The sequence below is a fragment of the Sceloporus undulatus genome, chromosome 2 (genome assembly GCF_019175285.1).
Source record: "Sceloporus undulatus isolate JIND9_A2432 ecotype Alabama chromosome 2, SceUnd_v1.1, whole genome shotgun sequence".
In the NCBI taxonomy this organism is placed as follows: Eukaryota; Metazoa; Chordata; class Lepidosauria; order Squamata; family Phrynosomatidae; genus Sceloporus; species Sceloporus undulatus.
This window is the reverse complement of record NC_056523.1, coordinates 13,388,154-13,401,587: the sequence shown is the minus strand read 5'-3', so window position 1 is coordinate 13,401,587 and position 13,434 is coordinate 13,388,154. Positions and strand designations below refer to the sequence as shown.

The window sequence follows — 13,434 nt, the reverse complement described above, 5'->3', positions numbered from 1 at the left end:
TACTGAGTTGACCCATTGGTCCACTTGGGCTAGTATTGTCAAACTCCGACTAGCAACATGGGCTCACCACAGCTTAAGGTAACTCTCTTTAGCCTTATCTAAAGATCCTAGGAATTTCCTGATTATTTCCCTTCCAAGTGAAAGGGAGCAGGATCTAGGAATCTTAGCAGGCCACAAGCTGAATGTGAGCCAGCAGTATGATGCAGCAGCCAAGAAAGCCAACATGATTCTTGGTTGCATCAAAAGGAGTATATTGTCTAGATCAAGGGAAGTAACCATGCCACTCTGTTCTGCTTTGGTCAAGCCTCACCTTGGAATATTATGTCCAGTTCTGGGCACCACAATTCAGAAATGATGTTGGCAAGCTGGAATGTGTCCAGAGGAGGGTCCCCAAAATGGTGAAAGGTCTTGAAGCCATGCCTTATGAGGTGCACCTTAGGGAGCTGGGAATGTTTAGCCTGATGAAAAGATTAACAGGGGATATGATAGTCATGTTTAAATATTTGAAGGGGTGTCATATTGAAGAGGGAACTGGCTTGTTTTCCACAGCTCCACAGACTAGGACAAGGAGCAATGGGTTGAAACTACAGAAAAAGAGATTCCACCTAAATCTCAGGAGGAACTTCCTGATGGTCAGAGCTGCCTCTGAGTGTGACGGAATCTCCTTTTTAGGAGGTTTTTAAACAGAGGTTGGATGGCCATCTGTCAGGAGTGCTTGATTGTGAGTTCCTGCATGGCAGAAGGGCTCCTCCAACTCTCTGATTCTATGATTCTGTTATTCTAATTCTAACCGATCCTGAGTTCACTTAGCTTCTGAAACCAGAAGTGATAGTGTGTGTTTGGGCTGGTGTGGTATTAATTATAGGGAGAAGGTTCTTTTTCTTTTTCTGAGTTTTGAGGTCTTAAGCAAGCAAAACAAACTCCTTACTATGTGTGCCGCCTTCAAGTTGCTTCTCAACTTATGGCAACCCCATTAATTTCTTAGGATTTTCTTGGGAATGCGCAGAGGTGGTTTTGCCAGTTCCTTCCTCTGAAATAGAGCCTACAGCACCTGCGATTAATTGGTAGTCTCCCATCCAAGTACTTACTGAGCCTGTTCCTGCTTTGCTTCCAAGATCAGACAGGATCTGGTGCCTTCAGAGTATTCTGGTCTTTACCTTTTGGTAGCAAAGGCTTTCCCAGAGATTTCCAGAGAGGCTCCATAGAGAAAACTGACTGATGAGAGCCTAGAGTACCATATTGAGTAAAAGTCTCACTTGGAAATAGAAATGGCTATTGCAATCCTTTGATCATTTTGGTTCTCCCTTAGTTTATGAGTTTTAAAATTTTGTGGTTTACCAGCTTATTTCTTATTGAAGGATGTGTTGCTGCTGCAGTTGCTGCTAAGGCAGGTACAAGTCAGACAGAGACTGTTGCTGAGCAGATAATTCAATAGCTAAATTTATTAATTAAATTATTATATAGAATTATTATAATATAAAGAAAATACATACATGTGTAATACTTTGCTATGAAAATGTAACTGGCCAAAATACGTGTCAGTGGTACTGGCCTTCTTTAATTTCATGGATTGATATCCAGCTTTTAAAATACACATCTATCTAGTGTGGTGTTCTTTGCTATTTTTAAACAAATACGCTGATTATAAGAAGTACCACTTCTCTTATGTTTTTTATTTAGCCCTGCTTGATGAGCAACATCCTTCCCCAGCCCCTTCATCAATACCTCCACTGGAGGATGAAGATGGTAGGTTCATCTTCAATACTTACAGATTGAGAAATCCTGCATGGCATGGCTTTAAATTCATATATGACATTTTTGGGGGGAAAAACCCCAATTTCTTTAATTTTATTCATTTATAATTCTTTTTAAACTTCATTTGCAGAACCTGTTTCAGCTAGGGCAGAAGGGGGGCAAATGGGTGAGTGCAAATACAATTGTTATGGAATACTTCTATTGTTTTATGATTAACATGGCCGAGGGTCAAATTAAGGCTACCTGGATATTTGGCAATTGAATTCGGCCTGAGGCAGGGATAGCTTGCATGAACATTGCTTTCTGAACTGAAACTATTGTTTGAATGACATCATTCCTGACCTTTCTAAGCTTAACTTAGCAACAGTCAAAGGTCATCATTACATGTGGGATTCACCCACACTGCTACGTTGACTAATTGTAAATGTATGCCATTGTAACATCTCATAATCAGTTAATATATTATCTAAACTTTCCTCATTATAGTAGTCATGTTGTTCATATAGACTGCAGTATACTGTGAAATATCACGATCAAGCATTATGTTATGTTTAGATTTTGAGGGACTGAGATTTACATTTTTAAAATACAAATCATTCCAAATTCTTTTTATTACTCTTTTGCAGAACCTGCTGCAGCTAACAAATGCCAAGGCAATTGTTATGGAATACTTCCATTGTTTTATAATTTACATTGTTGAGGGTCACATTAAGGCTGCTTGATCATTTGGCAATTGAATGCGACCTGAGGCAGGGATAGCTTGCAGGACCATTGATTTAAGAACAGATACTATTTAAAATTTTGTTAATGACATCATTCCTGACCTTTCAGTGCTTACCTTAGCAACATGTGGGATGTACCTACACTTGTACATTGTCTAATTGTACAGTTCTGCAAGTGTAATATCTTACAATATGTTATTATAATATCTAAACATTCCTCTTTACTGTGTTCATATAATTAATATAGACTGCACCATACAATGAAATATAATGATCAATCAATATGTTTTATTTAGATTTGGAGGGGCGACTGGGGCACATAGAGAACAGGCTGAGTGCATATGACAACAGTCTGTCTAACCTGGTGCCCAGTCAGAGCCATGAGTAGAATTATAAAAAAATTCTGATTTAAACCATTAATGTTTAACACACAAATTCATTAGGTTTACATATATTTTAATCACACAGATAGATCTTTGGAGGACAGAGTCAAGGCACTGGAGCAACACATTGCTAGGTTGCCATCTCCAGAGACATGTAAGTATATTATAGACAGAATACCAAATTTTTGTTATGCAATACACGGCAATTACACAATCAATTGAAATGTATTATTTTCTCCACAGTTAAACAATTACAGGCCGAAGTACAGCAACTGAAAACCTGGTTTGCAGCCCATACTTTGGCCAATCTGTCTGGTTAATTGTTCAGATAATCTTTTAAAAAGTTTTCATGTTTGGAAAAAGTTAAAGCATTGTTCTTGTTGTTATATGTTGTTTCATTTGTTAGAAATGTTTACACTGTTCTTGCACTTTCAAAATGCATGCATGCATTACTACCTCAAACTGTGGGTGATTATAATGTCTGAACATCTCTCAATGGATATGTATGCCTGGTTTCCCTGAAACTGCACTAAAAGAATGTTAGGTTAAATCATGTTCCAAAACTTGTAGAACCCACAATCTTGGCTGTGAATTCTTTTCCAAAGATGTCTTATGCACTTTGACAAGCGTTCATTGTTCTTGCACTATTTATATGCCATGCCAATGCTTCAATGCATTACTACCGGCTTGGCACAAATTGCAATGAATACAACCATGATTTTGTTGATTGCTTGGTAAAACATGTTTGATGGAGTTCAATAATAAAAGTAATATTTTGTTGTTTGTATTTTGTCTTTATTGCCCTTTTAGATAAGTACAGGACAATATGAAATAAAATAGTCATGTATTTCTGAGTATAATGTAAAATGGAGTTAATCTAATACAGTATTAACAGCTAAGGGAAAAAAGATGTAATACTTCTTTAAAAACTGAGATAACACGAAATGTAATGCTAACTTCTAAACTAATACTAAATCTAGGATTTTTTTTTGAAATTTATATCATTATCTATATATATTTCTGACAAAATATATATATATATATATATACACACACATATATATGTATTTTATATAATATATATATATATAATATAATATATATATATTTGTATAATATATATATATATTATATTATATATATATATATATTGTATAATTATATTTATATTGATTATATTGACATGCCACTTTTTGAAATTTATATGTATGTGAAATGTAAAAAAATATTAAACCTATATATAAATTTAATTGAATATGATTACTGTAGGTTATTGTGATATGAAAATACTATGAATTAAAAATATAAATATAATTGTAAAAATTAATAACAAAAAATATCAAAATATTTTAATTATTACTGTTAATTTTAATGACATGTTTTCAAATATTTTAAAATTATAAGATATTTCTCAAATTTGCTAACAATATAAAGAAAATAATTGAATAAAAATATATATAATATAATACGAATAATATTATCCACTTTAATACAAATATTAAATAAAATTTATATTTATATAAATGATACATATAAAAATAACTTTATACTAATTAATAAAAAAATGAATATATCTGTTGTAAATATATATAAATGTTAATAATATCAAATGATGACACATTATTTTTTAAAAATATAATTTTTAAAAATAATATATATATAATAAAAATTAAATATTGTTAATATATGTAGTTAAAAATATTACTTGAATTTTAAAAAATATAAAATAATATATTTACAATAAAATCTTATCTATTTATTTTATTACATATATATCAATTGTAATAATATGAAATGATGAAACATTTTTTGAAAAAATATAAATATAAATCGAAAAATAATTATAATTTGTAAAATAAAAATTATATATTTTAAAATATTTATTTAAAAAGTATTTCTTGAATTTTAAAAACTAATGTAATATAATTTTAATTATTTATTTTATTATGTTTTTTGTTTTATTATTTCATGTTAAACTATAATACATAATTATGTATGTATATATATATGTGTTATATATATATATATTAAACATAATTGTATATAAATAAATAAATGTATAAATATATACATAAAAAGTATACATTATACATATATGAAAATATAACAAATATTTTTCTAATCAAATTAATTAAAATAAAATTTAAAATTTACATACATGTACAGCATATATCGTGAATAGTAAGTAATGATAGACTGCGCTTTGTCAGTGAGGCTCTCTTAATTAACCAAACTTTAGCAAAAAAAATTTTTGAAGGGTTTATTTCACTGAGGGAAGATCGGTTTTTAATTGCATGGGTGGGGAAAGAAAAGCAATTTACTAACCGCTCGGTTTCACAGGCTGAAGGTTTGGAAATTCACAATCATTTTGTTCCTCATCAGAAGACATGGGATGTTCCACAATGCACTCTCCTGTCTGACTATTCAGGTTATCCTCAGTAACAATTTGAGTCAGTTCTTCGTCTTCCTGTACTGCAGTCAAGTTTAATACAAAGTGGTCTTGCATTGGCTCTGTAGCATATAAAAAACAAAAATTAGAAGTTGAAGCAATTATATAACAGTAGTGTGTTATACAGTAATTGAATAAATTGGTTGCCTGTTACTAACAGTATCACAACAGCATAGTAAATATTATTTTCCAATCTTTGAACAGCTGGAAATGTGTATGTGCTAACAATATAACAGTTCACCAATCTAGCAAGACACATAATTTTACCTTGAGTGAATAGATCCTCAGAAGAAGCATCAGGTGTTGAGCTGAGAACTTGTGTCTCGGGCGGCATCTCCAAAGGGTTGGTTTTTTTCTCAAACCTTAGAGCATTACCTCCAGCCGCTCTTTTCGCTTCAATGCTGGCATCGCCAGCGAATACCTCCTGAAGCTCGCGGAAAAAAGGGAAAGTTATAGCTCCCATACCACTGGTCTTGGACAACTGTACATTTTTCTTGTAACCACGTTTCAAAGCCTTGGCTTTCGTCCTGCATTCTGAAGCAGAACGATTAAATCCACATTTACCTAGTTGAGCTGCTATTTTATCATACACACAGATGTTTCTGTGGTTTTTGCTAAGTTGCATCTGTACTGTCTGTTCTCCCCAAAAAGCAATCAAACATCTAGTCTCCTCTGCTTTCCAGCTAGCGCCCCTGCCACCAATTTTTGTGCTGTCTTCCATCACTAATTTAATTTTTAAAAAAGCAAAATATGAGGTTAGAGCAAGCACACGAGGTCTTCATCACAAAAGTTGCTTTCAAAAATGGCTCTCTCAGGAGTGGTAGGCGGAAATGGGAGGAGGGTTCCAAGGCAGCAAAGGTGATACTTTCTCACCTTTGAAGCAATCCTAAAATGTGTCTCCATGGTAACAGGAAGTAGTCTTTTCCCGTTCGTTGTTATGGCAGGCATGGACCAAAAGGATGCTGAGAACAAGCACCCATCCCTCCTCTTCCAACCGCTGGAATTGCTTCTGACCCCCTCTACAGGCTTGAGATGTATATAGAAAAGAAATGGACAAGCAAATAAAAAAAAACCCCTCCACCTACTGCAGAACTTTCATATGACCCTCTGCAGTCTTCAGTTTCAAGAAAAGAAATGGCAACACAGAAAAAAAGAGTCCAAAAGCGATGGATAAAACTTAAGGTAGCCCTGTAAAAATTTGTGGTTACTTACAACTGAGATGCAAAGACAGCACCAAAATAAACAAAGCACCATGGAAATATAAACGAATAACTAAAGGTAAGACTTCAGCAGGCTAATAATCATTACCACATAACAGAGGGAAAAAAAAGCCGGCAAGTGCCTTAAGGAAAATATACAGGGAAACAACTGCGCTCTGTTTGACAGATGCAAGAGGCGCTTGAATAACAGGGGATCCAGGCGCTTAAACGATTCATGGATTGAGTGCCTGTGCCAAAAATATTTTTAAAAAATTATAAAGTCCTTACCTTTCTTTTCAAGATCAACGCTTGACCAACGCGGACAAAGGAACAAAGATGGTGACAGTCACGACAGATTGGGACAAGAAAGGGCGACTCCCCCGAACCAGCCCACTGTTGTCTGCTCCTCCCCTTCAGCTAACCCGATTTCTCAGCCTGATCGTTCCTATTTCAATAACCCGGTTCCTATCTCGAATCAATGGAAAAACGTAGGTCCGACCCTACTACTTTTTTAACACGTGTTAAATGACGAAAACACAATTCAAAATTTTAACCCGCTACACGATTCGATTTTTAGTGGGAACGATTGCGGGTTACTCTATAACAGTTCTAGATTTAAATCAGTTTCTAGTAGGAACGCCTCTCCTAGGATTCGATTCAGAACGCGGGGTTTCGCCTAGTGAGAACACCCCCGAACATGGAGGAGCAGCCCACAACCTCAGTAGCCACACAGCAACAAGTCCCGTGGTTTGGCTTTGATGAAGCTCTCACATTTGTTAGCCAGAAGGGGAATAACGTGGTTGTACAATGCAACTACTGCCTGCCAATGATCAAGCATGTCAAGTCAGCAGTTAGCACCTCCGCCAACGTGAAGCTGCATTTCAAGGTGGGTGTTGGTCATGCTGGGTTGCTTTGTATGTAATATAAAAATAAGGGGAAAATAATACAGGTTGCATGTCCCTTATCCAGAATGATTAGTACTAGAAATGTTTTGGATTTCAACTTTTTGCGGAGATTTTGGAATATTTGCATATATTCTGACAGTAAGAGCTAGTTGACAGGAATACACTGTCTCAGAATGTGGTGGAGGTTTTTAAACGGGCTGGATGGCCATCTGTCCAGAGTGCCTTGGTTGTGTATAATAATAATAATAATAATAATAATAGTAATAAAGTATTTATTTATATCCTTCCTCTTCTCTTTTGGGGATCGACGTGGGTAACAACAGAGGTTAATACAATACAAAATAATTAAATCAAACACCCAAATCCCCCCAACCCTCACCCACCTTCCCTGAATAAAATTATCACAATAAAACCATATATAAATATAGATCACAATAACAAGTTAAAATCAATTAACACATGGTGACAGTGGTGAGATTTAATCAGAGAATCAGACTTGTGCTAGTTTGGGCAAAGGTCAGTCTGGGAAGGCCCGCTGGAAAAGAATTGTTTTTATCGCCTTTTTGAAAGCCTCAAGGGAGGTTATCCTGCAGGTCATTCCAGATTTTTAGAGCGGCAACAGAGAAGGTCCTCTGGGAAGTCATCACCAGTCTGGTTTTCCTTGACTGCAGTGAATTCTTCCTAGAGGACCTGAGTGTGCGGGAAGGATTATATAGGAGGGGGCGTTCCTTCAAACCACGTAGGGCTTTATAGGTGATAACCAACACCTTGTACTGTGCCCGGAAGCTAATAGGCAGCCAATGTAGTGATTTTAAGATAGGTGTAATTTGGTCGAACCTGGATTTTCCTGTGACCAGTCAGGCTGCCATATTTTGTACCAGATGAAGCTTCCGAGTATGGTACAAGGGCTGCCCCATGTAGAGCGCGTTGTAGAAATCGTATGCACAGGTTGGGCTGGATTGCTGTTGGAGTCACTACCAAGAGATACTAAATCTGTAGAAGGGTCTGATGTTCAACACCATCTTGTATTATCAATTTTTAAAATATGATTTAAATATGAGTTGCCTGTCTAGGGTTTTTAAAAAATTATTTTCTCCCTTCCTTCATTTCAGCGGGAACATCCAGATAAGCTGAGAAATTCTTGCAGTTATAGGCGGTGGTGGAAGAAAGAGGAGAAAGTGTCATTATTCAGGGCAAATGATGTGCGCTGGAGGTGGTGATGGTTCCCCTCTTGTGGAAATGACGCCGATGCAGATGACCTTTGGCAATTGGATGTTTGGTGGGGATATGGTCACCCAGAACATTCTTGACAGGAGACTCTTGGATTACATTGTGGAAGAGACTGTGCCCCTTCAGACTGTGGACAAGCCAGCGTTCAGAGCGCTGGTCAGCCTTGGGCTTCCAAAAGACCTCCACATCATGTGTGCCAAAACTCTGAGAGGACAGATGGAAGAGGGTTCAAGAAGTACTTAGGAACCAGATGAATGTGGTCATGTATGTGGCAACCATGGCAGATTGCTGGGCCAGTGGTGAGAAGACCTTCTTGTGGGTAACAGCGCACTGGATCAACCCAACTACGCTGAAGCGTGAGTGTGGAGCCTTGGCTTGCAAGGCTCTGAAAGGACACCACACATACAGTGCACTCATGAAAGCACTGCATGAAATGTACGCGCAGTATGGGATTCACAACAAGGTTGTGTGCATTACAACCGACAGTGGCTCCAACTTGGCTAAGGCATTCCAAGTTTCCAAGGCTAGAGATGCAGTTGACATCACTGGTGGTGGAGATGTGGAGGAGGAGGAAGAGGACAAAGAGGAGAAGGACAACCAGGAGGAAGCTGAGGTAGAGTTTGTGCCCATTTCTGAAATCTTAAGCGCAGGCAACAAAATGGAGAAAGGAGCAGCAAAATCAGAGTCTTTCTGTTTGCCACCACACCAGAGGTGTGCCAGCCACACACTCAGCCTGGTGGTGACACACGACATAGATATCATGGCTTTTGATTCCTCCAAAAATAACCGTCTTGGTCCTTTCAGGAAGCACCTACTTTCTTTGATGAGAAAATGCAGAAGACTTTGGTCTTAGCAGAACCGGTCAGCCCAGATTGCACAGTACATTCGTGAACAGTGTGGTGTCCATCTGAAGGTCCCAGACAACAAAACTGGGTGGAATTCCACCTTTGAAGCCTTGAAGCAAGTAAGTGAGCTTATGTCTATTACGCCAGAAAAAATGGATGCCATAATGAGCCGGTGTTCCTTGGGCAGGATCACAAAAGCTGAGCGTCTGGTGGTTCAGGAGTACACAGAGATCTTGGGACCACTTGCTCAGGCCCTAGACATCCTTCAGCGGGAGGGCAACATGTTCATGGGGTATCTTCTGCTAACTCTGTATGGCCTTGACCGCAAGTTACAGAGGCTGAAAAAGAAAGCTGAACCATACATGTACTGTCACCATTTGTTGGGATGTGTGCACAAAGCCGTAAGAAAGCGATTTGCACATATTTGGGAGGACAAAAACCTTCTTTTGGCGGCCTGCCTACATCCTCTCTTCAAACTGGACTGGTTGCAGGCTTCTGAGTGCAGTATGAACAGGTGAGATTAGAAGCTAAGAGGAGTCCTTCAGGTGGGTCATGACACCAAGATGGTAGGCCTGGGTGCATGAAATCCAGCATTCTATTTCTTCCTGCCAATGGCCAATCCAGACCTAGCAGTGGTTCTCTAAAACCCTTTAGGCTGGTGGCTATCCTGATTACAAGGTGAGCATAATGCATTCCAGGAATCAACAACCCATTCATTGAACCAGTAATTTCTTTTGGTTTCCTAACCTTTGAATGATAATGTCCTGTCTCTCAACAGGTCTACGATGGAAGCTTTGTTGAAGGCTGAACTACAGGATGAATGAATGAATAAATGAAGGTTTATTTATATACCGCCGTTCCAATGATCATGGCGGTTAACAATAATAACAAAAACAATAACAATACATTATATAACATAAGAACCCCCCAAAATAAAACCATACAACATCATAAAAGCCATCATTCATTCCTAACTTAAAACCAATAAAAACATCAATAAAATCCCCTAGCTAAAACACGATCAAACATCAAACAGGAGCAGATAACAATTCAAGACATGGTAGGGAAAGCTTGCCGAAACAAATGGGTCTTCAAATTCTTCTTAAAGGACTCAAGGGAGAGGACTGAGCGGAGCTCGATAGGGAGAGAGTTCCAGGACTGTGGGGCAGCGACCGAAAAAGCCCTCTGCGCAGTTATTACCAATATTGTCACAGGAACTCTCAGAAGTTGTCTCCCTCCTGACCTAAGAGTGCGGGGCGGATTATATGGGGAGAGGCGGTCCTCCAAGTACTCTGGGCCCAAGCCATTTAGGGCCTTATAGGTCGCGACCAACACCTTGTATTGCGCCCGAAAGCGAATAGGCAGCCAATGCAGATCTTTCAAGATAAGTGTTATGTGGCTGATGCTGTTGGCAAGGAAACGGATAGGCCTGCAGAAGAAGACCAGAGGTTTGACAACAATGACTTCTTCTTTGACATCAAGTTTGAGAGAAAGAAGTCAACAGAAGATATTGTGGAGGAGGAGTTAACGACTTACTGGAAGATTCCCAATGGGGAGATGCTGTCGTCATCGCTATGTGGCTTTCCATATATTCAACAGTGTTTCCTGAAGTACAACACAGGCATTCCTTCAAGTGTTGCAGCAGAACACCTTTGCAGTACTGGTGGCAGCATAGCGGCACTGAGAAAACAGGCCATGCCTGATGACCTCTTTGAGCACCTCATCCTTCTGAGACAGAACAGGGCACTCTCAGCCTCTTAAGTTTCAAAACAAACTTCAGAAGAACAAAGTTAAAGGATAGTTTAACTGAAAACAACATTAATGGCTTGGGTGGGAGTTGTGCAGACAGCCAGATGTTGCTGAACTCCAGCTCCCAGTATTCCTCACCACTGGCTAGGAAAATGTCATCCAACAGCATCTGGATGGTTGCAGGATTCTGACCCTAATTCTGCCAAAGTGGATGATTTTGGTAGTTCAGGGGGGTGGTCCCTTAGAAGCACTTGTTGCTGTATGCCTTCAAGTCAATTCCAACTCATGGCAACCCTAAAGCAAAGCTATCATGAGGTTTTCTTGGTCAGATTTGTTCAAAGGGAGTCATCTTTGTCTTCCCTTGAGGCTGAGAGAGTGTAATTTGCCCAAGGTCACTCAGGGAGTTTCCATGACTGAGTGGGGATTCCAGCCATAGTCTCCTAGATTAGAGAGTCTTAGTCTAAGACATAAACTAATGCACTACTGCACAGCCAACATTTCATGAAATATTTTGATTTAGGTGGTGACCATTGAGAACCCATCTGAAGCAAACACACTCTGCATGTTGTTTTAAAGGCCTTTTTTTCTGGTCTTCAGGCAAAATTGAATGGCCTGGTTAGGGATGGGTGGCTGAGGACCCTACAGAAACAATTGTGGGGAGGCCACATGCTCTTTCCCTTGTAATTTATAAAGTATAAAAATGCTATAAAAATTTCTATGTGTTGTTCATGGTATTACTGGTGGGTGAGTGGGGGCGGATGTAATTCTGGGTAAAATCTCTGGATCACGGTTGGCAGTTTTCTTTTATATTGTCTCTGTGTGTATTATCTCAAGGTGCAGGCTGTTGGCCTTTTGTGGCTCCCAGGATTATTTTTGAGGCACCCCAGTTCCCCCTCATGAAAAAAAATTCAGTAGGAAGCAGTCCTCGAACATTCCTGGAGGGAGCAATGTGGTCCCCTAAACTGCTACTGGATGGGTGTTACCTGCTGACTCTGGCACTTTGAACCCTTTGTTTATTTATTTATTTATTTTAATTAAGGAATTTAAATCCCACCTTTCTCCCAAAATGGAAGGGTAAAAGATACGAAGAGCCCATGTACTTCTTTGAACCCACTGAGGGAGAATTCAGTTGAGCAGAGCATGTGGAACAGTAGGTTTTGCACTCTGCTCTGCTATAGATTCAAAGCATCCCCAGCTTCCTAAGTCATTCCTCATAGGGCACAGTTTCCAGACCTTTCACCATTTTATTCGCCCTCCTTTGGACACACTCTAGTTTCTCAACATCCTTTTTGAATAGTGGTGCCCAGAACTGGACACAACATTCCAGGTGGGGTCTGACCAAAGCAGAATGCACTCACTATTACTTCCCTTGATCTAGACACTTTGCTTCTATTAATGCAGCCCAGAATCACATTGGCTTTTAAGCTGCCGCATCACACTGTTGACTCATGTTTAACTTGTGGTCTACTAGGACTCCCAGATCCCTTTCACACATAGTCTTGGTCAACCCAGTTTCTACTCTGGCAACTCTACTTGGTGAAGTATGGGAACACACTGGCAGGAAGTTCTAAATATGAAACTCACGAAACTCCGTATCTCATGACTTCCCAGGCATAGCAGTTCAAGTGATAGCCGATCTCAGGACTCAGTCCTGAATAGTCTCCAGTTTTCATGGTTCATCCCCAGGCAGGAGACTGTGATGCAGATTCTCCAATTTTGGTGGACTCAGATCCAGCCATGGGGAAAGAGCTCTGTGCAAATCTCTAACTCAGCAATTAGAACCCTTGTTTCATACTATTTGCAAAGGTGGATTTGTCTCTGCAGCTTGGAAAGAGTCTCAGTGTATGTGTGTGTCTATGGCCCTTATCACATGTGGGGGGTTTGCAGCTCAGATCCGTAGTCACTCCTAGCAATGCGAATTAAGGTTAAAACGTGATGTTTTACCACACACCTGGTTGCCTTTCCATTGCCCTTCCGAATCGAGGGGGAAGTGGAGTCAGTGTGATTCCAAGCAAGTCACGTGATGTGGATTCAAACAAAGTGAGTGCACATTGTATTAGCACACCAGAGGGGTCAACTATTCGAATTGGCACCCTTGTGCATGCTCAGTGGGGCTCTGAATGCTGTCCTCCTTTGCTGCCCCCTCTTTAGCTGTCACCTTTTATCGAGGTGAAGGAGGATGCAGTGGATGATGGGA

The 13,434-nt window shown here is 39.1% G+C and overlaps 1 protein-coding gene and 1 long non-coding RNA gene across 2 annotated transcripts in view; both read left to right on the top strand.

Annotated features, from left to right (window-relative positions):
- The window catches only part of LOC121923769 (zinc finger protein RFP-like), a 51,580-nt gene that overhangs the window by 20,001 nt on the left and 18,145 nt on the right, over positions 1 to 13,434 (top strand). The gene's annotated exons all lie outside the window — the stretch shown is intronic.
- Positions 1,439 to 3,643, top strand: LOC121922024. The gene is made up of 4 exons (XR_006102072.1): positions 1,439 to 1,746; positions 1,886 to 1,921; positions 2,946 to 3,014; positions 3,104 to 3,643. It is a non-coding gene; the product is annotated as an uncharacterized LOC121922024 (long non-coding RNA).